Raw genomic sequence first — 26,505 nt, 5'->3', positions numbered from 1 at the left:
GGGCTTGATGGGATACTGTTACTTGTTGAGCACCATCATTCTGTGGGGCTTGATGGGATACTGTTACTTGTTGAACATCATTCTGTGGGGCTTGATGGGATACTGTTACTTGTTGAGCACCATCATTCTATGGGGCTTGATGGGATACTGTTACTTGTTGAGCACCATCATTCTATGGGGCTTGATGGGATACTGTTACTTGTTGAGCACCATCATTCTGTGGGGCTTGATTGGATACTGTTACTTGTTGAGCACATCATTCTGTGGGGCTTGATTGGATACTGTTACTTGTTGAACATCATTCTGTGGGGCTTGATTGGATACTGTTACTTGTTGAACATCATTCTGTGGGGCTTGATGGGATACTGTTACTTGTTGAACATCATTCTGTGGGGCTTGATGGGATACTGTTACTTGTTGAGCACCATCATTCTATGGGGCTTGATGGGATACTGTTACTTGTTGACCATCATTCTATGGGGCTTGATGGGATACTGTTACTTGTTGAACATCATTCTGTGGGGCTTGATGGGATACTGTTACTTGTTGAACATCATTCTGTGGGGCTTGATGGGATACTGTTACTTGTTGAACATCATTCTGTGGGGCTTGATGGGATACTGTTACTTGTTGAACATCATTCTATGGGGCTTGATGGGATACTGTTACTTGTTGAACATCATTCTGTGGGGCTTGATGGGATACTGTTACTTGTTGAACATCATTCTATGGGGCTTGATGGGATACTGTTACTTGTTGAACATCATTCTGTGGGGCTTGATGGGATACTGTTACTTGTTGAACATCATTCTATGGGGCTTGATGGGATACTGTTACTTGTTGAACATCATTCTATGGGGCTTGATGGGATACTGTTACTTGTTGAACATCATTCTATGGGGCTTGGTGGGATACTGTTACTTGTTGAACATCATTCTATGGGGCTTGATGGGATACTGTTACTTGTTGAGCACCATCATTCTGTGGGGCTTGATGGGATACTGTTACTTGTTGAGCACCATCATTCTGTGGGGCTTGATGGGATACTGTTACTTGTTGAGCACCATCATTCTGTGGGGCTTGATGGGATACTGTTACTTGTTGAACATCATTCTGTGGGGCTTGATGGGATACTGTTACTTGTTGAACATCATTCTATGGGGCTTGACCATCATTCTGTGGGGCTTGATGGGATACTGTTAACTTGTTGAGCACCATCATTCTGTGGGGCTTGATGGGATATGTTACTTGTTGAGCACCATCATTCTGTGGGGCTTGATGGGATACTGTTACTTGTTGAGCACCATCATTCTGTGGGGCTTGATGGGATACTGTTACTTGTTGAGCACCATCATTCTGTGGGGCTTGATGGGATACTGTTACTTGTTGAGCACCATCATTCTGTGGGGCTTGATGGGATACTGTTACTTGTTGAGCACCATCATTCTGTGGGGCTTGATGGGATACTGTTACTTGTTGAGCACCATCATTCTGTGGGGCTTGATGGGATACTGTTACTTGTTGAGCACCATCATTCTGTGGGGCTTGATGGGATACTGTTATTTGTTGAGCACCATCATTCTGTGGGGCTTGATGGGATACTGTTACTTGTTGAGCATCATTCTGTGGGGCTTGATGGGATACTGTTACTTGTTGAACATCATTCTGTGGGGCTTTCGTTGGTGTATGCGTGATCATCAATATCCATGATATTTACTGCGTTAGGTTCTTCGTCTTCATCTAAGTTTCCGTAGATTTACCCTGACATCTTTAACACTCCCGTCTAGTGATATGTCAGTTATAGCTCCCCTGCTCTGCTCAGGTTTCTGTGTGATAGCCTAATGTAAGATATCATTTTATCTGTCAAACCAATATGACACTAACCACCACAATGTGACTCCCAAGCAGCCTTGGTTTCTGAACATCATGTTTGCTTCCCACAGTATAAATTCATTCTAAACACGCGATTAAAGCATACAACTGACAATATGTTTGCACAGAGCAAAAATTAGGATCCTGTGAATTGGCACATAAATCACATATTATGACAGGTTTCCACCTGTTAGGGCATGCACTCTGTGATCGGCCATTCAATGGCGTTTTCTTTTCCGTCTATGCTGTGTCTGTGTGACATCAGTGTGTGTGTGTGTGTGTGTGTGTGTGTGTGTGTGTGTGTGTGTGTGTGTGTGTGTGTGTGTGTGTGTGTGTGTGTGTGTGTGTGTGTGTGTGTGTGTGTGTGTGTGTGTGTGTGTGTGTGTGTGTGTGGGGGGGATGTTCCGTATGTCTCAATCTTTCTCCTGTGATGTCATTCGCACCACGAGAAACTCTGATGGTCCACTTGACCCCCACAAGCAGATCTGGCCTCCGGCTACGTAACACTAGGACCGTACTGATCAGGAGAGATCACGTTGTGTTTCTGTCACAGAACGAGTCAGGATGGTGGATCAGGCTACATAACACAAAGTTCACAGAGGCCTCACATAGTTCTATTGCTCTGAGGGGGTCACCTCGGGTCATAGGTGACACCACAGCACTCTGTATAACCCCTGTATGAACTATGACCCCTGACCCCCTCGTTATAGGTGCAGGTGGACGAGAGCAAGGTGGAGGAGGTGCATCTGTATGACCCCTGACCCCTTGCTACAGGTTCAGGCGGAGGAGGTGTGTCTGCACGACCTGTATAACCTTGACCCATAGCCTCTGAGACCACAGGAGGTTGGTGGCACCTTCATGTGGGGAGGATGGGCTCATGTTAATGGCTGTAGTGGAATAAGGGGAATGGTATCAAATACATCAAACACGTGGTTTCCATGGTTTCCGTGGTTTCCATGGTTTCCGTGGTTTCCATGGTTTCCGTGGTTTCCATGGTTTCCGTGGTTTTCGTGGTTTCCATGGTTTTTGTGGTTTCCATGGTTTCCATATGTTTTGATGCCATTCCGTTCGCTCCGTTTCAGACGTTATTATGAGTCCGTCCTCCCCCATCAGCAACCTCCACTGTCTGAGACCTAACCTCTGACCTCTGACCCCTTTACAGGTGCAGGTGGATGAGGACAGGGTGGAGGAGGTGCGTCTGCGCTCGGTGGTGCCCACCAAAAAGATGCCCGTCACCGAGGGCGTGGTAGAGATTAAATACAAGGACGGCTGGGCCCAGATCTGTGATGTGGGGTGGACCCCCACAAACACTCGGGTCATCTGTGGTATGCTGGGGTTCCCCCATGAGAGAAAGGTCAACAGGAACTTCTACAAGTAAGTCAGGGTAGGGGGATTCACTCATACCAGGGAATATATTCTAATATCTATATAGTAGGCTTAAATTGACGATATGGCAAATAGGAGTTCACTCATACCAGGGAATATATTCTAATATCTATATATCCTTCTCAAGTCATTTTCCAGGGAATATATTCTAATATCTAGATTGTCAGAGAGGGATTCACTCATTCAGGTGGTTTGTCATTGTTGATAGACAACAACACAATGTTCACCTCTTTCACACTCACGTTACAGAATTCAAAAGTACAATTCTTGTCTTCTATAATATGTTCAGATATACTTGGATGTGTAGTGTCAAGCGTTTGTTGTTGGCATGTCATCCCTAAGTTTGCTTATCTTGCCAATGAAATAATCATTAATAATAATAATTAAAAGTTCAATAATAATCATTAAAGTAGTTGGCAGTATCAGTGGGCTTTGTGATGAAGGAGCCGTCTGATTCAATGAAGGACGGAGCTGAGTTTGCCTTTTTTCCCTCCGAATTTCATGGAAGGTGTTGCAAGTCTTTTTACTATCATTCATTAAGTGATTTATCTTTGTTTCATAGTGTTTCTGCATCCTTTTTATTCAGTTTAGTCACATGATTTCTCAATTTGCATTAAGTTTTCCCATCGGTTGTGCAGCCAGACATTTCCTTTTGCCTCATCCCTCTCCACCATACAATTTTTCAATTCCTCATCAATCCACAAGGATTTAACAGTTTTTCACAGTCATTTTCTTAATGGGTGCTTATTAGTAACTGGGCTAAACTATTTCATAAATGTGTCAAGTGCAACTTCTGGTTGCTCCTCATTACACACCACAGACCAACAGTGTCTGGTTGCTCCTCATTACACACCACAGACCAACAGCGTCTGGTTGCTCCTCATTACACACCACAGACCAGCAGCATCTGGTTGCTCCTCATTACACTCCACAGACCAGCAGCGTCTGGTTGCTCCTCATTACACACCACAGACCAGCAGCGTCTGGTTGCTCCTCATTACACACCACAGACCAGCAGTGTCTGGTTGCTCCTCATTACACACCACAGACCAGCAGCATCTGGTTGCTCCTCATTACACACCACAGACCAGCAGCATCTGGTTGCTCCTCATTACACACTACAGACCAGCAGCATCTGGTTGCTCCTCATTACACTCCACAGACCAGCAGCGTCTGGTTGCTCCTCATTACACTCCACAGACCAGCAGCGTCTGGTTGCTCCTCATTACACACTACAGACCAGCAGCATCTGGTTGCTCCTCATTACACTCCACAGACCAGCAGCGTCTGGTTGCTCCTCATTACACTCCACAGACCAGCAGTGTCTGGTTGCTCCTCATTACACACCACAGACCAGCAGTGTCTGGTTGCTCCTCATTACACACCACAGACCAGCAACTATTCTTTACATCATCAACATAGGAATCACTACAAAACTTATTGTATGACCTCTTATACACTATATTAGGCCCAGCCTGACCTCTTATACACTATATTAGGCCCAGCCTTTGGAGCTTTGGTTTTCCTACATATGTCTACTATATTGTGATCACTACATTCTGTTTTGTCATATTGTTTTTAACTCGTTTTGTACATAATGTTGCTGCTACCGTCTCTTATAACCAAAAAGAGCTTCTGGACATCAGAACTGTGATTAATACCACGTCGAACTGGAAAATATTTTTTCTTTAATGAATCCGAAGCGAAGGATATACTGCTTAGTAAAGACAAGTCCCAAATCACCGTCATCAGCATGAGGAAAAGATGGAGGGGAAGGAATTTGCAAACAGTACCTTGTATTATTGGCCAACATCATTGTAAAACAAACTGGACAATCTACGATTAAGACTGTCCTACCAACGGGACATTCAAAACTGTAATATCTTATGTTTCACCGAGACGTGGCTGAACGGCGACACTGATAATATAGAGCTGTCTCCTTTTGGCAAATTTCACCATAACTGTATCCTCCTGATTCCTGCTTACAAGCAAAAACTAAAGCAGGAAGTACCAGTGACTCGGTCAATACGGAAGTGGTCAGATGACTTTGATACTACGCTACAGGACTGTTTTGGTAGCACAGACTGGAACATGTTCTGGGATTCATCCAATGGCATTGAGGAGTATACCACCTCAGTCACTAGCTTCATCAAGAAGTGCATTGACGACGTCGTCTCCACAGTGACCGTACGTGCATTTCCAAACCAGAAGCCATGGATTACAGGCAACATCCTCATCTAGTTAAAGGGTAGAGCTGCCGCTTTCAAGGTGCGGGACACTAATCCGGATGCTTATAAGAAATCTCGCTATGCGCTCAGACGAACCATCACATATTTTAAGTCTTTGTGTGTTTATTGGATAGAGAGATATAGAGGTGAAATGTAAGAGAGTTCTGAAAGAGAAGTGGTTCGCTTTTCAAACCCTATGCTGGCAGCGGTACAGCTGTGTTTCATTGGCTTAGAACCCTAGACTCCCGCAGGCCACTTATTCACCATTGGCTAAAAGGCTGGAATATATTATTGCGTTGGAACTTTGAGATAAAATCAGACTAGCTGATAATATTAATGGTAGACAACAGAAGAGGAATGTTAATAACGTGTAATCGTTAATGCACCGCAGCGGAATAACAGAATGTTCTGGAACAGGGGGATCTGACCGACTTATAGAATATGAACGTTGTCAAAACTATTTTCAACATTGTCCTGTTTTTAAATGTCCTTAGTCACTCTAGCGACTGATTGGGGGATTCTGGACTCTTGCCAGAAACTCAGGGAATGTCAAGAAGGAGTTTGACATCACAGGAAGTTGCTTATGGGGGAAGAACGGCTCATTATAACGGCCGGAATGGAATGAATGGAATGGCAAGGAAACCATGTGTCTGATGTGTGTGATACCGTTCCACCTACTCCGCTCCAGTCATTACCACGAGCCCGTTGCTTGGTGGTACCTTCATTGGGGAGGACTGGCTCGTGTTAATGTCTGGAACGGAGTCAACGGAATGGCAACACATCTCCAGCACCATGGTGGTTCCCATGTGTGTGGTACCGTTCCACCTACTCCGCTCCAGTCATTACCACGAGCCCGTTCTCCCCAATGAAGGTACCACCAACCACTTGTGTTTGACTTTTACTGGCATATTGCATTTACAAAAAAATATTAAGAAAATTATGAATTTATGAATTAATTAAGAAAATAATGCAAATACAATTCACTTTAATTTTGTAATAGCCAACAATTAAATCCCAACAACATACAACATATTAATACATCAAAAACCATCCCACTCCTTCAGGTAAAGTTCAAATCTTAATACAAATGCGTTCTTTTTTTATTTTGTATTTAACCCTCATTTTACCAGGTAAATTGACTGAGAACACGTTCTCATTTACATTCTCATTTACAGCAACGACCTGGGGAATAGTTACAGAGGAGAGGAGGGGGATGAATGAGACAATTGCAAAACCAGGGATTATTAGGTGACCGTGATGGTTTGAGAGCCAGATTGAGAATCTAGCCAGGACACCGGGGTTAACACCCCTACTCTTACAATAAGTGCCATGGGATCTTTAATGACCTCAGAGAGTCAGGACACCCGTTTAACGTCCCATCCGAAAAACAGCACCCTACACAGGGCAGTGTCCCCAATCACTGCCCTGGGGTATTGGGATATTCTTCTAGACCAGAGGAAAGAGTTCCTCCTACTGGCCCTTCAACACCACTTCCAGCAGCATCTGGTCTCCCATCCAGGGACCGACCAGGACCATCCCTGCTTTGCTCAGTGTTACAGAATATGACGGCGTGACAGAATATATGGACTTCTCCTCCAGATTGACGGCAGACAGACAGACAGAGATCGTCAGTCTGGGCCATCCTCCATTAATAAGGTCTTCCTCCCATCCCGTGTCATCCCGTATGCAGGCACATGTTGTCTTATCTCTCAGTGGCGACTGAGACTCTGCTCTCTCTGACTGACTGAAGGGCGATGCAGGGATTCAGGAAGGGGAAATGGGTCGATGATTAGGCCCAAGTCCAGAACACAGAGAGAACCCTTTGGAACGCAGACACTGACTGCCTGCAATGGGAGACTATCCAAGTGAGCCAAGTAGCTATCAGTAGCTATCAGTCTGCTGTAATCCTGTAGCTATCAGTCTGCTGTAATCCTGTAGCTATCAGTCTGCTGTAATCCTGTAGCTATCAGTCTGCTGTAATCCTTTAGCTATCAGTCTGCTGTAATCCTGTAGCTATCAGTCTGCAGTAATCCTGTAGCTATCAGTCTGCTGTAATACTGTAGCTATCAATCTGCTGCAATCCTGTAGCTATCAGTCTGCTGTAATCCTGTAGCTATCAGTCTGCTGTAATACTGTAGCTATCAGTCTGCTGTAATCCTTTAGCTATCAGTCTGCTGTAATCATGTAGCTATCAGTCTGCTGTAATCCTGTAGCTATCAGTCTGCTGTAATCCTGTAGCTATCAGTCTGCTGTAATCCTTTAGCTATCAGTCTGCTGTAATTCTTTAGCTATCAGTCTGCTGTAATCCTGTAGCTATCAGTCTGCTGTAATCCTGTAGCTGTCAGTCTGCTGTAATCCTGTAGCTATCAGTCTGCTATAATCCTGTAGCTATCAGTCTGCTGTAATCCTGTAGCTATCAGTCTGCTGTAATCCTGTAGCTATCAGTCTGCTGTAATCCTGTAGCTATCAGTCTGCTGTAATCCTGTAGCTATCAGTCTGCTGTAATCCTGTAGCTATCAGTCTGCTGTAATCCTGTAGCTATCAGTCTGCTGTAATCCTGTAGCTATCAGTCTGCTGTAATCCTGTAGCTATCAGTCTGCTGTAATCCTGTAGCTATCAGTCTGCTGTAATCCTGTAGCTATCAGTCTGCTGTAATCCTGTAGCTATCAGTCTGCTGTAATCCTTTAGCTATCAGTCTGCTGTAATCCTGTAGCTATCAGTCTGCTGTAATCCTGTAGCTATCAGTCTGCTGTAATCCTGTAGCTATCAGTCTGCTGTAATCCTGTAGCTATCAGTCTGCTGTAATCCTTTAGCTATCAGTCTGCTGTAATCCTGTAGCTATCAGTCTGCTGTAACTCAGGATGAACTGACACTCTTGATTTATTGTAAGGAGGTCAGGACCCATATTCATAAACCGTATCAGAGCAGGAGCGCTGATCTAGGATCTGTTTAGCCTTTTAGATCAGAATGAGTAATATTACATGAACGAGGGGGGGGGGCCTGATCCTAGATCAGCGCTCCTGCTCTGAGAGGCTTTACGAATACAGGCCCAGGCTAATTTAGGTCAGGCTCAGTAACGTGATGCTAATATTTCCTGTCAGTGTCTTGGCTCCTCTCAATATTCACATTCTTCTGAAGAATGTGTTGTCTGGGAACACTGTGTCTACCTTCCTCACAGCTCAACACTATATTTTCATTAGAATATAAGCTGCTGTAAAAGTTGGTCTGTTCAGTTGGAATGAGATATTATGTGTCAGGAAGTAAGTGTACCGCAGCAGAGTACCACAGCAGCAGAGTACCGCAGCAGAGTACCACAGTAGCAGCAGAGTACCGCAGCAGAGTACCACAGCAAAGTACCACAGCAGCAGCAGAGTACCGCAGCAGAGTACCGCAGCAGAGTACCGCAGCAGAGTACCGCAGCAGAGTACCACAGCAGCAGAGTACCGCAGCAGAGTACCACAGTAGCAGCAGAGTACCACAGTAGCAGCAGAGTACCACAGTAGCAGCAGAGTACCACAGCAGAGTACCACAGCAGAGTACCACAGCAGAGTACCGCAGCAGAGAGTACCGCAGCAGCAGAGTACCACAGCAGCAGCAGAGTACCACAGTAGCAGCAGAGTACCGCAGCAGCAGAGTACCGCAGCAGCAGAGTACCACAGCAGAGTACCGCAGCAGCAGCAGAGTACCGCAGCAGAGTACCGCAGCAGAGTACCGCAGCAGCAGAGTACCACAGCAGCAGAGTACCACAGCAGCAGAGTACCGCAGCAGAGTACCGCAGCAGAGTACCACAGCAGCAGAGTACCGCAGCAGAGTACCACAGTAGCAGCAGAGTACCGCAGCAGAGTACCGCAGCAGCAGAGTACCACAGTAGCAGCAGAGTACCGCAGCAGAGTACCGCAGCAGAGTACCGCAGCAGAGTACCGCAGCAGAGTACCACAGCAGCAGAGTACCACAGCAGCAGAGTACCACAGTAGCAGCAGAGTACCACAGTAGCAGCAGAGTACCACAGCAGAGTACCACAGCAGAGTACCACAGCAGAGTACCGCAGCAGAGTACCGCAGCAGCAGAGTACCACAGTAGCAGCAGAGTACCACAGCAGCAGAGTACCGCAGCAGCAGAGTACCGCAGCAGAGTACCACAGCAGCAGAGTACCACAGCAGCAGAGTACCACAGCAGCAGAGTACCGCAGCAGCAGAGTACCGCAGCAGCAGAGTACCACAGCAGAGTACCGCAGCAGCAGCAGAGTACCGCAGCAGCAGCAGAGTACCGCAGCAGCAGCAGAGTACCGCAGCAGCAGCAGAGTACCGCAGCAGCAGCAGAGTACCGCAGCAGCAGCAGAGTACCGCAGCAGAGTACCGCAGCAGAGTACCGCAGCAGCAAAGTACCGCAGCAGAGTACCACAGCAGCAGAGTACCACAGCAGCAGAGTACCACAGCAGCAGAGTACCACAGCAGCAGAGTACCACAGCAGCAGAGTACCGCAGCAGAGTACCACAGTAGCAGCAGAGTACCGCAGCAGAGTACCGCAGCAGCAGAGTACCACAGTAGCAGCAGAGTACCGCAGCAGCAGAGTACCACAGCAGCAGAGTACCACAGCAGCAGAGTACCGCAGCAGAGTACCACAGTAGCAGCAGAGTACCACAGCAGCAGAGTACCGCAGCAGCAGAGTACCACAGCAGAGTACCGCAGCAGCAGCAGAGTACCGCAGCAGCAGCAGAGTACCGCAGCAGCAGCAGAGTACCGCAGCAGCAGCAGTACCGCAGCAGCAGCAGAACCGCAGCAGAGTACCGCAGCAGAGTACCGCAGCAGAGTACCACAGCAGCAGAGTACCGCAGCAGAGTACCGCAGCAGAGTACCGCAGCAGAGTACCACAGCAGCAGAGTACCGCAGCAGAGTACCACAGTAGCAGCAGAGTACCGCAGCAGAGTACCGCAGCAGCAGAGTACCACAGTAGCAGCAGAGTACCGCAGCAGCAGAGTACCACAGCAGCAGAGTACCGCAGCAGCAGAGTACCGCAGCAGAGTACCACAGTAGCAGCAGAGTACCACAGTAGCAGCAGAGTACCACAGTAGCAGCAGAGTACCGCAGCAGCAGCAGAGTACCGCAGCAGCAGCAGAGTACCGCAGCAGCAGCAGAGTACCGCAGCAGCAGCAGAGTACCGCAGCAGCAGCAGAGTACCGCAGCAGCAGCAGAGTACCGCAGCAGAGTACCGCAGCAGAGTACCGCAGCAGCAAAGTACCGCAGCAGAGTACCACAGCAGCAGAGTACCACAGCAGCAGAGTACCACAGCAGCAGAGTACCACAGCAGCAGAGTACCACAGCAGCAGAGTACCACAGCAGCAGAGTACCGCAGCAGCAGAGTACCGCAGCAGCAGAGTACCGCAGCAGCAGAGTACCGCAGCAGCAGAGTACCGCAGCAGCAGAGTACCGCAGCAGCAGAGTACCGCAGCAGAGTACCGCAGCAGCAGAGTACCGCAGCAGAGTACCACAGTAGCAGCAGAGTACCGCAGCAGAGTACCGCAGCAGCAGAGTACCGCAGCAGAGTACCACAGTAGCAGCAGAGTACCACAGTAGCAGCAGAGTACCACAGTAGCAGCAGAGTACCACAGTAGCAGCAGAGTACCGCAGCAGCAGAGTACCGCAGCAGAGTACCGCAGCAGAGTACCACAGCAGCAGAGTACCACAGTAGCAGCAGAGTACCGCAGCAGAGTACCGCAGCAGAGTACCACAGTAGCAGCAGAGTACCGCAGCAGAGTACCGCAGCAGAGTACCACAGCAGAGTACCGCAGTAGCAGCAGAGTACCGCAGTAGCAGCAAAGTACCACAGTAGCAGCAGAGTACCACAGTAGCAGCAGAGTACCACAGCAGCAGAGTACCACAGCAGCAGAGTACCACAGTAGCAGCAGAGTACCGCAGCAGAGTACCGCAGCAGAGTACCACAGCAGAGTACCACAGCAGAGTACCGCAGTAGCAGCAGAGTACCGCAGTAGCAGCAGAGTACCACAGTAGCAGCAGAGTACCACAGTAGCAGCAGAGTACCGCAGTAGCAGCAGAGTACCGCAGTAGCAGCAGAGTACCGCAGTAGCAGCAGAGTACCACAGTAGCAGCAGAGTACCACAGTAGCAGCAGATGAGGACCTTGAGCAGCAGAGTCCCTGGGCAGGTACCGCAGTAACAGCAGAGTACCGCAGTAACAGCAGAGTAACACAGTAACAGCAGAGTACCACAGTAACAGCAGAGTACCGCAGCAGCAGAGTACCGCAGCAGCAGAGTACCGCAGCAGAGTACCACAGTAGCAGCAGAGTACCACAGCAGCAACATGATGAGGACCTTGACCTGAGTTGTCCCTGGGCAGGTCACCCTAATGTTGAGATTTATGAGACTATTGGGCAAAAACAGGATATATGACTTTTCTTTTCAGAGCGTTCAAGGAGCCGAGTAGTCCAGTAGTCCAATAGTTCAGTAGTCCAGTAGTCCAATAGTCCAGTAGTCCAATAGTCCAATAGTCCAGTAGTCCAGTAGTCCAGTAGACCAGTAGCCCAGTAGTCCAGTAGTCCAATAGCCAGGTAGTCCAGTAGTCCAGTAGTCCAATAGCCAGGTAGTCCAGTAGTCCAATAGTCCAATAGCCAGGTAGCCCAGTAGTCCAGTAGTCCAATAGCCAGGTAGCCCAGTAGTCCAGTAGTCCAGTAGCCAGGTAGCCCAGTAGTCCAGTAGCCAGGGAGCCCAGTAGTCCAGTAGTCCAGTAGCCCGGTAGTCCAGTAGTCCAGTAGCCCAGTAGTCCAGTAGTCCAGTAGTCCAATGTCCAGTAGTCCAATAGCCAGGTAGTCCAGTAGTCCAGTAGTCCAGTAGCCAGGTAGCCCAGTAGTCCAGTAGTCCAGTAGCCAGGTAGTCCAGTAGTCCAGTAGCCAGGTAGTCCAGTAGTCCAGTAGCCCAGTAGTCCAGTAGCCAGGTAGTCCAGTATTCCAGTAGTCCAGTAGCCAGGTAGCCCAGTAGCCCAGTAGTCCAGTAGCCCAGTATTCCAGTAGTCCAGTAGCCCAGTAGTCCAGTAGCCCAGTAGTCCAGTAGCCAGGTAGTCCAGTAGTCCAGTAGCCAGGTAGCCCAGTAGTCCAGTAGCCAGGTAGTCCAGTAGCCAGGTAGCCCAGTAGTCCAGTAGCCCAGTAGTCCAATAGCCAGGTAGTCCAGTAGTCCAATAGCCCAATAGCCAGGTAACCCAGTAGCCCAGTAGTCCAGTAGCCCAGTAGCCCAATAGCCAGGTAGCCCAGTAGCTAGGTAGCCCAGTAGCCAGGTAGTCCAGTAGCCCAGTAGTCCAATAGCCAGGTAGCCAGGTAGCCCAGTAGCCCAATAGCCAGGTAGCCCAGTAGCCCAATAGCCAGGTAGCCCAGTATCCCAATTGCCAGGTAGCCCAATAGCCAGGTAGCCCAATAGCCTGGTAGCCCAGTAGCCAGGTAGCCCAGTAGTCCAGTAGCCCAATAGCCAGGTAGTCCAGTAGCCCAGTAGTCCAGTAGCCCAGTAACTCAGTAGTCCAGTAGCCCAGTTCCCATTGCCCAGTTGCCCAGTAGCCCAGTAACCCAGTAGCCCAATAACTCAGTAGTTCCCATTGTCCAGTTGCCCAGTAACCCAGTAGCCCAGTTCCCAGTGCCCAGTAACCCAGTAGCCCAGTAACTCAGTAGCCCAGTATTCCAGTAGCCCAGTAGCTGAGTATGTTAATATCTGCTTCTTGTCTTTGTACCTCAGGTAGAATAGGGCCTTCCCGTAGGGAGAATAGGGCTTTCCCATAGGGAGAATAGGACTTTCCCGTAGGTAGAATAGGGCTTTCCCGTGGGGAGAATAGGGCTTTCCCATAGGTAGAATAAGGCTTTCCAGCTGTAAGAATAGGGCTTTCCCTTTCCCACCTGGACAAAAGGAACACCAGAGGGCTTTCTTTCCCATGGGGAGAATAGGGCTTTCCTGTAGGGAGAATAAGGCTTTCCAGTTGTGAGAATAGGGCTTTCCCATAAGGAGAAGAGGGTGCCATCTGTCTGTCTGTCTGTCTGTCTCTCTGTCTCTGTCTTTGTCTCTGTGCCTCTGCCTCACCAGTATCTCTGTGTGATGTCGTGTTGCTGTTTGCCGTTGCAGAGCCCGTCTGGGAAAGAGAGCAGCTGAGAGAGAAGCCAGAGCCAAGGTTAAGGTTTCTGCTGGCGCCAGGTATATCAGGAAACAACCCACTGTCCCCCCCCATCCTATTCCTTATGGAGTGAATAGGCTTCCATTTGGGACTGGGCCTGGGTGTCTGACAGTGGGTTGCCTGTAGTGGTCGTTGCTTTAGTCATTTTATAGAACATTAGTATAGATGTTGTTTCTACCCAGCTGGTTTGAATTCACTTGTTTACTCATTCTAGCACAAATATGTTGTTGTGTTCATCTAACTGCAACAAAAAAAAAGAACTTCCTAGTCACAGAAATGCAACTCAACAAAATATGACTGCAGATTGATTTGACATTTTAAACCACTACATTTTGTTTAAGATAAATTCCTTTGAAGGAAGCACAGGAGGCTGCTGAAATGAGGACGGCTCATAGTAACATCCGGAGTGGCGTAAATGAAATGGTATCAAACGTATGGAAAACATGTGTTTGATTCCGTTCCAGCCATTCCATTGATTCCGTTCCAGCCATTACATTGAGCCCTTCCTATCCAATTAAGGTGCCTCCGGCCACCTGTGTCAGGAAGTCCTTCTGAAAATAACATTGAATGTGATTGATGTCAATCTGCCCTCTGATGTTTGAGTCTGCGTCTCTAGTTCAACATTTTGAACTGCAACTTTTTTTTTGGCATTTCCAATAAGGCATGCTTTCAGGAGTGGAACACGACATATCAATCACTTTATAGGCTATAAAGTGTTGCATTGCTCAGTTAGCGTCTGCTGAATGGTGTACTAGAACACATACTAATATACACATTACTAATACACATCATACTAATACACATAATAATACTAATACACATAATACTAATACACATAATAATACTAATACACATCATACTAATACACATAATAATACTAATACACATAATAATACTAATACACATCATACTAATACACATTACTAATACACATAATACTAATACACATTACTAATACACATAATACTAATACACATAATACTAATACACATAATACTAATACACATAATACTAATACACATAATAATACTAATACACATAATAATACTAATACACATCATACTAATACACATTACTAATACACATAATACTAATACACATAATACTAATATACATAATACTAATATACATAATACTAATACACATAATACTAATACACATAATACTAATACACATTACTAATACACATAATACTAATACACATTACTAATACACATAATACTAATACACATAATACTAATACACATAATACTAATACACAGAATACTAATATACATAATACTAATACACATAATACTAATACACATAATACTAATACACATAATACTAATATACATAATACTAATACACATAATACTAATACACATAATAGTAATACACATAATACTAATACACATATTACTAATACACATAATACTAATACACATTACTAATACACATAATACTAATACACATAATACTAATACACATTACTAATACACATAATAATACTAATACACATTACTAATACACATAATACTAATACACATATTACTAATACACATAATACTAATACACATCATACTAATACACATTACTAATACACATAATACTAATACACATATTACTTATACACATTACTAATACACATAATAATACTAATACACATAATACTAATACACATAATACTAATACACATAATACTAATACACATAATACTAATACACATTACTAATACACATAATACTAATACACATAATACTAATACACATTACTAATACACATAATAATACTAATACACATTACTAATACACATAATACTAATACACATATTACTAATACACATAATACTAATACACATCATACTAATACACATTACTAATACACATAATACTAATATACATAATACTAATACACATTACTAATACACATAATACTAATACACATAATACTAATACACATAATAATACTAATACACATAATACTAATACACATAATACTAATACACATTACTAATACACATAATAATACTAATACACATAATACTAATATACACATTACTAATACACATAATACTAATACACATAATACTAATACACATCATACTAATACACATCATACTAATACACATAATACTAATACACATATTACTTATACACATTACTAATACACATAATAATACTAATACACATATTACTAATACACATATTACTAATACACATTACTAATACACATAATACTAATATACATAATACTAATACACATCATACTAATACACATAATACTAATACACATAATACTAATACACATAATACTAATACACATAATACTAATACACATCATACTAATACACATAATACTAATACACATATTACTTATACACATTACTAATACACATAATAATACTAATACACATATTACTAATACACATTACTAATACACATAATACTAATATACATAATACTAATACACATTACTAATACACATAATACTAATACACATATTACTAATACACATAATACTAATACACATAATAATACTAATACACATATTACTAATACACATAATACTAATACACATAATAATACTAATACACATAATACTAATACACATAATACTAATACACATGACTAATACTAATACACATAATACTAATACACATAATACTAATACACATAATAATACTAATACACATAATACTAATACACATAATACTAATACACATTACTAATACACATAATAATACTAATACACATTACTAATACACATAATACTAATACACATATTACTAATACACATAATACTAATACACATCATACTAATACACATAATACTAATACACATAATACTAATACACATATTACTTATACACATTACTAATACACATAATAATACTAATACACATATTACTAATACACATTACTAATACACATAATACTAATATACATAATACTAATACACATAATACTAATACACATAATACTAATACACATAATACTAATACACATAATACTAATACACATAATACTAATACACATAATACTAATACACATATTACTAATACACATAATAATACTAATACACATATTACTAATACACATTACTAATACACATAATACTAATATACATAATACTAATACACATTACTAATACACATAATACTAATACACATATTACTAATACACATAATACTAATACACATAATAATACTAATACACATATTACTAATACACATAATACTAATACACATAATAATACTAATACACATAATACTAATACACATAATACTAATACACATGACTAATACTAATACACATAATACTAATACACATAATACTAATACACATAATACTAATACACATAATAATACTAATACACATAATACTAATATACATAATACTAATACACATTACTAATACACATTACTAATACACATAATACTAATACACATATTACTAATACACATTACTAATACACATAATACTAATACACATTACTAATACACATTACTAATACACATAATACTAATACACATAATACTAATACACATTACTAATACACATAATACTAATACACATAATACTAATACACATAATACTAATACACATATTACTAATACACATTACTAATACACATAATACTAATACACATTACTAATACACATTACTAATACACATAATACTAATATACATATTACTAATACACATAATACTAATACACATAATACTAATACACATTACTAATACACATTACTAATACACATAATACTAATACACATTACTAATACACATAATGTAACATGTGTTTCTAATTTTCTCCCAATGCATTTACAATCATCAACATCATCATCATCACCTAACCAATGTTGACTTTGCAGGCTGCCACCTAAAGCTAAACCATTCACCTCTGGGTTAAAGAAAAGGTAAACTGACTGAGAAAATAAATCCATTTCCCCTTAATGATCTCCTGTATGAAATGGTTTCCGTCGTGTTGACAGTTTGATTATTTTCTAGGCTCATCTGGGCATTGTGACCAGGGTGCATCTTGACTTAAATGTAATGTAAACCCTATTCCATATACAGTGCACTCCTACTGATATGGGCCCTGGTCAACAGTAGTACACTACCCTATGGGCCCTGGTCAACAGTAGTACACTACCCTATGGGCCCTGGTCAACAGTAGTACACTACCTATGGGCCCTGGTCAACAGTAGTACACTACCCTATGGGCCCTGGTCAACAGTAGGGCCCAGTTCAGTTCAACTCTACCTGCTCTATACTGTACTGTAGGGCCCAGATCAGTTCAACTCTACCTGCTCTATACTGTACTGTAGGGCCCAGTTCAGTTCAACACTACCTGCTCTATAATGTACTGTAGGGCCCAGTTCAGTTCAACACTACCTGCTCTATAATGTACTGTAGGGCCCAGTTCAGTTCAACACTACCTGCTCTATAATGTACTGTAGGGCCCAGTTCAGTTCAACACTACCTGCTCTATACTGTACTGTAGGGCCCAGTTCAGTTCAACACTACCTGCTCTATAATGTACTGTAGGGCCCAGTTCAGTTCAACTCTACCTGCTCTATAATGTACTGTAGGGCCCAGTTCAGTTCAACTCTACCTGCTCTATACTGTACTGTAGGGCCCAGTTCAGTTCAACTCTACCTGCTCTATACTGTACTGTAGGGCCCAGTTCAGTTCAACTCTACCTGCTCTATACTGTACTGTAGGGCCCAGTTCAGTTCAACTCTACCTGCTCTATACTGTACTGTAGGGCCCAGTTCAGTTCAACTCTACCTGCTCTATACTGTACTGTAGGGCCCAGTTCAGTTCAACACTACCTGCTCTATACTGTACTGTAGGGCCCAGTTCAGTTCAACTCTACCTGCTCTATACTGTACTGTAGGGCCCAGTTCAGTTCAACTCTACCTGCTCTATACTGTACTGTAGGGCCCAGTTCAGTTCAAAAAAGAAAGCAACCTTGTTGTCAAGTGAAACAGCTGGATAGTTTTGGGGTATTGGATTCATACCAGGTAGGCTACTATAGATGTGTGTATGTTTCAGAACGGTCAGGTTTTAGGTAGGCTACTATAGATGTGTGTATGTTTCAGAACGGTCAGGTTTAGGTAGGCTACTATAGATGTGTTTATGTTTCAGAACGGTCAGGTTTAAGAGATGTGAGATGCTTTATTTCAACTTTATTTATACTGGTATGTCAACTAAGAACAAATGGTTATATTCTGATGACCTGTCCATGTGTGGATGAAAACAGGCACATGCTCAGTTGGATCTTGGCTGTACTGAACACAAATATTAAGACAAGATGAGTCTTGTAACGAAGCCAAAAGGTTACATCACTTGTAGAAGTGGTTTTCTGTGAAAGTCCAGTTTTGTCATCCAACAAATGCAGCTGAATCTTTTTCTTTGTTGAAAAAGCTACTTAAAATGATTAATGTCTTTCTAGCTTTTTAAGTTTATATATTTTTTTTAATGGATAAATGATAAACATATTACTCGTCATTGTACATTGTGCAATTGGCTGACGGTCAAACAGACTCTGTGTCTGGTGCAACAATCAAATGAAGAAGTGAAAAGTTTAGTATCAGCAGCAAAACATTGAGAATGATAGAACCAATAATGCACACCAGGGTTCAGGGTCAAGACCATTTCAATTCCAGTCAGGCAGTACACAGGAATTCCAATTCTCTGTAATACCTATGAATGAGGAACATTTTGGAGGTGGAATTTGGTTTAATTTCTGATTTGACTGGTATTGAAATGGAATGGACCCCAACCCCAAATACCAGTCAGTCTTTTCTGTATCATCCCTCTTCCTCCTCATCCTCCTCCCCGCTACTCCTCCTCCTCCTCCCTCCCCCCCCCCACTCCTCCTCCTCCTTCTCCCCCACTCCTCCTCCTCCTTCTCCCCCACTCCTCCTCCTCCTTCTCCCCCACTCCTCCTCCTCCTTCTCCCCCTCCTCCTACTCTTCCTCCTCCTCCTCACTCCCCCTCCTCCTCTTCCTCCTCCTCCTTCTCCCTTCCTCCTCACTCCCCTCCTACTCTTCCTCCTCCTCCTCCTGACTCCTCCTCTTCCTCCTCCTCCCTCCTCCTCTCCCCCACTCCTCTTCCTCCTCCTCCCTCCTCCTCTCCCCCCACTCCTCCTCCTCTTCCTCCTCCTCCCCCTCCTCCCCCCCCTCCTCCTACTCCCCCCCCTCCCCCCACTCCTCCTCCTCCTTCTCCCCCACTCCTCCTCCTCCTTCTCCCCCACTCCTCCTCCTCCTTCTCCCTCCCTCCTCCTACTCTTCCTCCTCCTCCTCCTCCCCCCTCCTCCTCTTCCTCCTCCTCCTCCTTCTCCCTTCCTCCTCCTACTCCTCCTCACTCCCCCTCCTACTCTTCCTCCTCCTCCTCCTGACTCCCCCTCCTCCCTCCTCCTCCCCCCCCACTCCTCTCCTCCTCCTCCCCCTCCTCCTCCTCTTCCTCCTCCTCCCCTCCTCCTCCTCCTCCTCCTCCTCCTCCTCCTCCTCCTCCTCCTCCTCCTCCTCCTCCTCCTCCTCCTCCTCCTCCTCCTCCTCCTCCTCCTCCTCCTCCTCCTCCTCCTCCTCCTCCTCTTCCTCCCCCTCCCCCTCCCCCTCCTCCTCTTCCTCCTCCTCTCCCCCACTCCTCTTCCTCCTCCTCCCTCCTCCTCCTCCCCCTCCCCCTCCTCCTCCTCCTCCTCCCCCTCCTCCTCCTCTTCCTCCTCCTCCTCCTCCTCTTCCTCCTCCTCCTCCTCCTCTTCCTCCTCCTCTTCCTCTTCCTCCTCCTCCCCCTCCTCCTCCTCTTCCGCCTCCCCCTCCTCCTCCCCCATTCAAACCCCTCCAGACTGAACACAGAGCGGCAGAAGCACCGGTACCGCCTCCACTCTGTGGCATGTGTTGGCACTGAAGTCCATCTGGCAGCCTGCCCCCTGGAGACCAACAAGGGTAATTATACAGAGAGATTGGACTCTCAGAACGTTGTAAATATATAGAACATACCCCAACAAATAGGCACCATGTTCAGACCAGAGTTATGTTGAATATATTCACTGTGCATATTTGTGAGTTATATTCTGTGTATTTACATCATTCCTGAGTCTACTTTCACTCCATAGGTAATGCCACAGAGTCGTGTGAAGGTGGCATGCCAGCCGTGGTCAGCTGTGTACCCGGACCCCTGTACGTACAGAACAACGGACTGAAGAAGAAGAAGCTCAAAACTACGGTAATTAGTAGTAGTAGTAGTGTGTGTGTGTGTGTGTGTGTGTGTGTGTGTGTGTGTGTGTGTGTGTGTGTGTGTGTGTGTGTGTGTGTGTGTGTGTGTGTGTGTGTGTGTGTGTGTGTGTGTGTGTGTGTGTGTGTGTGTGTGTACGTGCATTTGTGTCTCACTAGCATTGCATAGACTTGAAGCTGGCAAATTCACGCTTCATCTACAGTTTTTTAATCTGGCCAGTTTGGTGTTCCTGCTCTGTGTTGTCTTCTGTCTGTAGAACACAGTGAGTTAACTGTCTTCTGTTTGTAGAACACAGTGAGTTAACTGTCTCCTGTCTGTAGAACACAGTGAGTTATAACTGTCTTCTGTTTGTAGAACACAGTGAGTTAACTGTCTTCTGTTTGTAGAACACAGTGAGTTAACTGTCTCCTGTCAGTAGAATACAGTGAGTTAACTGTCTTCTGTTTGTAGAACACAGTGAGTTAACTGTCTCCTGTCTGTAGAACACAGTGAGTTAACTGCCTCCTGTCTGTAGAACACAGTGAGTTAACTGTCTCCTGTCGGTAGAACACAGTGAGTTAACTGTCTCCTGTCTGTAGAACACAGTGAGTTAACTGTCTCCTGTCTGTAGAACACAGTGAGTTAACTGTCTCCTGTCTGTAGAACACAGTGAGTTAACTGTCTTCTGTCAGTAGAACACAGTGAGTTAACTGTCTCCTGTCTGTAGAACACAGTGAGTTAACTGTCTTCTGTCAGTAGAACACAGTGAGTTAACTGTCTTCTGTCAGTAGAACACAGTGAGTTAACTGTCTCCTGTCTGTAGAACACAGTGAGTTAACTGTCTTCTGTCAGTAGAACACAGTGAGTTAACTGTCTCCTGTCTGTAGAACACAGTGAGTTAACTGTCTTTTGTCAGTAGAACACAGTGAGTTAACTGTCTCCTGTCTGTAGAACACAGTGAGTTAACTGTCTCCTGTCTGTAGAACACTGTGAGTTAACTGTCTCCTGTCTGTAGAACACAGTGAGTTAACTGTCTCCTGTCTGTAGAACACAGTGAGTTAACTGTCTCCTGTCTGTAGAACACAGTGAGTTAACTGTCTTCTGTCAGTAGAACACAGTGAGTTAACTGTCTCCTGTCTGTAGAACACAGTGAGTTAACTGTCTTCTGTCAGTAGAACACAGTGAGTTAACTGTCTCCCGTCTGTAGAACACAGTGAGTTAACTGTCTCCTGTCTGTAGAACACAGTGAGTTAACTGTCTTCTGTCTGTAGAACACAGTGAGTTAACTGTCTTCTGTCTGTAGAACACAGTGAGTTAACTGTCTCCTGTCTGTAGAACACAGTGAGTTAACTGTCTTCTATCTGTAGAACACAGTGAGTTAACTGTCTCCTGTCTGTAGAACACAGTGAGTTAACTCTCCTCTCCTCTCCTCTCCTCTCCTCTCCTCTCCTCTCCTCTCCTCTCCTCTCCTCTCCTCTCCTCTCCTCTCCTCTCCTCTCCTCTCCTCTCCTCTCCTCTCCTCTCCTCTCTCCTCTCCTCTCCTCTCCTGTATCTTTGTAAGTCAACTGTGTCCCTTGCTTTCCTCTCCCATCAGAGCACGGTGAGGCTGAAGGGTGGTGCCAAGCTGGGTGAGGGCAGAGTGGAGGTGCTGAAGAACAATGAGTGGGGCACGGTGTGTGACGACCGTTGGACCCTGCTGTCAGCCAGCGTTGTGTGCAGGGAGCTGGGCTTCGGATCCGCCAAGGAGGCTCTGACTGGAGCTCGCATGGGAGAAGGTGAGGACTGAGCACTGTGGTTTAACCTTATGTAGATCAATGGATTTGTGCAGAGACTTGGTGTAGTGGTTACACTCCCAGAACAGTCACATATACGACGTCCAACTGAAGACCGTGTCCCTGTGTCCACTTCCCACTGTTTCTCTTTCAATCTCTCCCTTTGATTTCCAACTTGTCTCTATAAAGTGTTAAAAGACTTTTAAAAAATCTGTAAACACAGTGCCTTCGGGAAAGCATTGAGACCCCATAACCTTTTTCCACATTTTGTTACGTTACAGCCTTACTCTAAAATTGATTCAATTGTTTTTTTACCCTTATCAATCTACACACAATACCCCATAATGACGAAGCAAAAACATGTTTTTAGAAAATTTTGCTAATTTATGAGAAACTGAAATATCACATTTACATAAGTATTCAGACCTTTCACTCAGTACTTTGTTGAAGCACCTTTGGCAGCGATTACAGCCGCTGGTCTTCTTGAGTATGACGCTACAAGCTTGGCAAAACTGTATTTGGGGAGTTTCTCCCATTCTTCTCTGCAGATCCTCTCAAGCTCTGTCAGGTTGAATGGGGAGCGTTGCTGGACAGCTATTTTCAGGTCTCTCCAGAGATGTTTGATCGGTTTCAGGTCCGGGCTCTGGCTGGGACACTCAAGGACATTCAGAGACTTGTCCCGAAGCCACTCCTGCATTGTCTTGGCTGCGTGCTTAGAGTCATTGTCCTGCTGGAAGGTGAACCTCTGCCCGAGTCTAAGGTCCTGAGTGTCTTGGCTGCGTGCTTAGGGCCGTTGTCCTGCTGGAAGGTGAACCTCTGCCCGAGTCTAAGGTCCTGAGTGTCTTGGCTGCGTGCTTAGGGCCGTTGTCCTGCTGGAAGGTGAACCTCTGCCCGAGTCTAAGGTCCTGAGTGTCTTGGCTGCGTGCTTAGAGTCATTGTCCTGCTGGAAGGTGAACCTCTGCCCGAGTCTAAGGTCCTGAGTGTCTTGGCTGCGTGCTTAGGGCCGTTGTCCTGCTGGAAGGTGAACCTCTGCCCGAGTCTAAGGTCCTGAGTGTCTTGGCTGCGTGCTTAGGGCCGTTGTCCTGCTGGAAGGTGAACCTCTGCCCGAGTCTAAGGTCCTGAGTGTCTTGGCTGCGTGCTTAGGGCCGTTGTCCTGTTGTCTTCCTTTCCTGTGGCGGTCCTTTTGAGAGCCAGTTTCATCTGGTTGACTACATTCAGCTTGACTACCTGGCTGAGAGAATGCCAAGAATGTTTATTTTTTTAAACACTTTTTTTGGTCACTACATGATTCCATATGTGTTATTTCACAGTTTTGATGTCTTCACTGTTATTCTACAATGTAGAAAATAAGAGAAATAAATAAATAAGAAAAAACCTTGAATGAGCAGGTGTCCAAACTTCTGACTGGTAGTGTATATATATTAATTAATTAATATTAATATATTAATGGTATTACACACATGGTGTCACGTGCGTCTTCTTCGTGGAAATGACTGGATCAAGGTACAGCGTGGTGAGCGTACATTTCTCTTTATTATAAATGTCAGCAACAAAAACAAGAAACAACACAAAAAAGAAAAACGAATGTGAAGCTGACTACAGGTCACTAACAAAGACAACTACCACAAAATGCAAAAGGAAAAAGGCTGCCTAAGTATGATTCCCCAGTCAGAGACGACGATAGACAGCTGTCAAATCGAATCAAATCAAAACAAATGTATTGATATAGCCCTTCGTACATCAGCTGATATCTCAAAGTGCTGTACAGAAACCCAGCCTAAAACCCCAAACAGCAAGCAAATGCAGGTGTAGAAGCACGGTGGCTAGGAAAAAACTCCCTAGAAAGGCCAAAACCTAGGAAGAAACCTATAGAGGAACCAGGCTATGAGGGGTGGCCAGTCCTCTATTGGCTGTGCTGGGTAGAGAGGAACCAGGCTATGAGGGTGGAAAAACTCCCTGGAAATGATCATAAATGACCAGCATGTCCCTGATTGAGAACCACACCCGGCCAAACACAAAGAAATAGAAAACATAGAAATACAGAACATAGAGTTTCCCACCCGAGTCACACCCTGACCAACCAAACATAGAGAATAAAAATATCTCTAGGGTCAGGGTGTGACACATGGTGAAACATTTCGTTATATTTTTTTTAAACATTTTTTTTTTTTAGTTCATAAGAGGTTTGGGAAAGAAATATGCTTTTGGTAATGATTTCTCCCAAAAACGTATTCAAGTCTTTGACGTGGTTTCCCAGGCGACCTAAACCCCTGTCTTCCCACAAAACAAGCTGTGTCCAGCAAAAATCTTATTTTAATTTATCTGACTTTTATGTCAAGCCCTTATATCTATGTCTATGTCTATGTGGTCCTTCTGTAGCTCAGTTGGTAGAGCATGGCGCTTGTAACGCCAGGGTAGTGGGTTCGATCCCCGGGACCACCCATACGTAGAATGTATGCACACATGACTGTAAGTCGCTTTGGATAAAAGCGTCTGCTAAATGGCATATATTATATATATGTCAATGAAGTGTTTTACCATGTTATTACCTCACAATGAAGGGAGTGAGTGATACAGCTGTGTGTGTGTGTGTGTGTGTGTGTGTGTGTGTGTGTGTGTGTGTGTGTGTGTGTGTGTGTGTGTGTGTGTGTGTGTGTGTGTGTGTGTGTGTGTGTGTGTGTGTGTGTGTGTGTGTGTGTGTGTGTGTGTGTGTGTGTGTGTGTGTGTGTGTGTGTGTGTGTGTGTGTCTTTAGGGATGGGTCCTATCCACATGAATGAGGTCCAGTGTCTGGGGACGGAGAAGTCGATGTGGAACTGTGGCTTTAAGAACATAACCTCAGAGGACTGCCAGCATGTAGAAGACGCTGCTGTGAGGTGCAACACTCCATACATGGCTCTGGAGAACTCGGTCAGAGACTAACTAATTCAGTTTAAACTCAGTTCCATTCTGTTTAATGAACTTCAATCATCCCAGAGGGGCCAGTTAGTGTCATTTCCTGTTTTACTGATTTCCTGTTTTACTGTAAACACGTTGTACCCGTATTTGACAAGATGATGTTCATGTGATCATACAAGTCATACCACACATAACTAGTCTAAACTAGTCTAAACTAGTAGCGCTGAAGATCAGTGTTGAAATTTAAAGGGAACTTTTGATTGAGCCGACATAATACAGTGTTTACAGTAATACAGTGTTTACAGTAATACAGTGTTTACCGTAATACAGTGTTTACAGTAATGCAGTGTTTACATTAATACAGTGTTTACAGTAATGCAGTGTTTACCGTAATACAGTGTTTACAGTAATACAGTGTTTACAGTAATGCAGTGTTTACCGTAATACAGTGTTTACATTAATGCAGTGTTTACATTAATACAGTGTTTACAGTAATACAGTGTTTACCGTAATACAGTGTTTACAGTAATGCAGTGTTTACAGTGTTTACAGTAATACAGTGTTTACCGTAGTGTTTACAGTAATACAGTGTTTACAGTAATACAGTGTTTACAGTAATGCAGTGTTTACAGTAATGCAGTGTTTACAGTAATGCAGTGTTTACAGTAATGCAGTGTTTACCGTAATTCAGTGTTTACAGTAATACAGTGTTTACCGTAATACAGTGTTTACAGTAATGCAGTGTTTACAGTAATACAGTGTTTACAGTAATGCAGTGTTTACCGTAATTCAGTGTTTACAGTAATACAGTGTTTACCGTAATACAGTGTTTACAGTAATACAGTGTTTACAGTAATACAGTGTTTACAGTAATGCAGTGTTTACAGTAATACAGTGTTTACAGTAATACAGTGTTTACAGTAATGCAGTGTTTACAGTAATGCAGTGTTTACAATAATGCAGTGTTTACAGTAATACAGTGTT

General features: G+C 44.0%; 1 pseudogene; it reads left to right on the top strand.

Moving 5' to 3' along the window:
- Positions 1-26,505, top strand: part of LOC124047009 — a 72,659-nt pseudogene that overhangs the window by 25,620 nt on the left and 20,534 nt on the right.

The sequence above is a fragment of the Oncorhynchus gorbuscha genome, linkage group LG10 (assembly GCF_021184085.1).
Source record: "Oncorhynchus gorbuscha isolate QuinsamMale2020 ecotype Even-year linkage group LG10, OgorEven_v1.0, whole genome shotgun sequence".
NCBI classification, from domain to species: Eukaryota; Metazoa; Chordata; class Actinopteri; order Salmoniformes; family Salmonidae; genus Oncorhynchus; species Oncorhynchus gorbuscha.
Note: the sequence above shows the minus strand (reverse complement) of the source record. Positions and strands in the feature narration are given on the sequence as shown.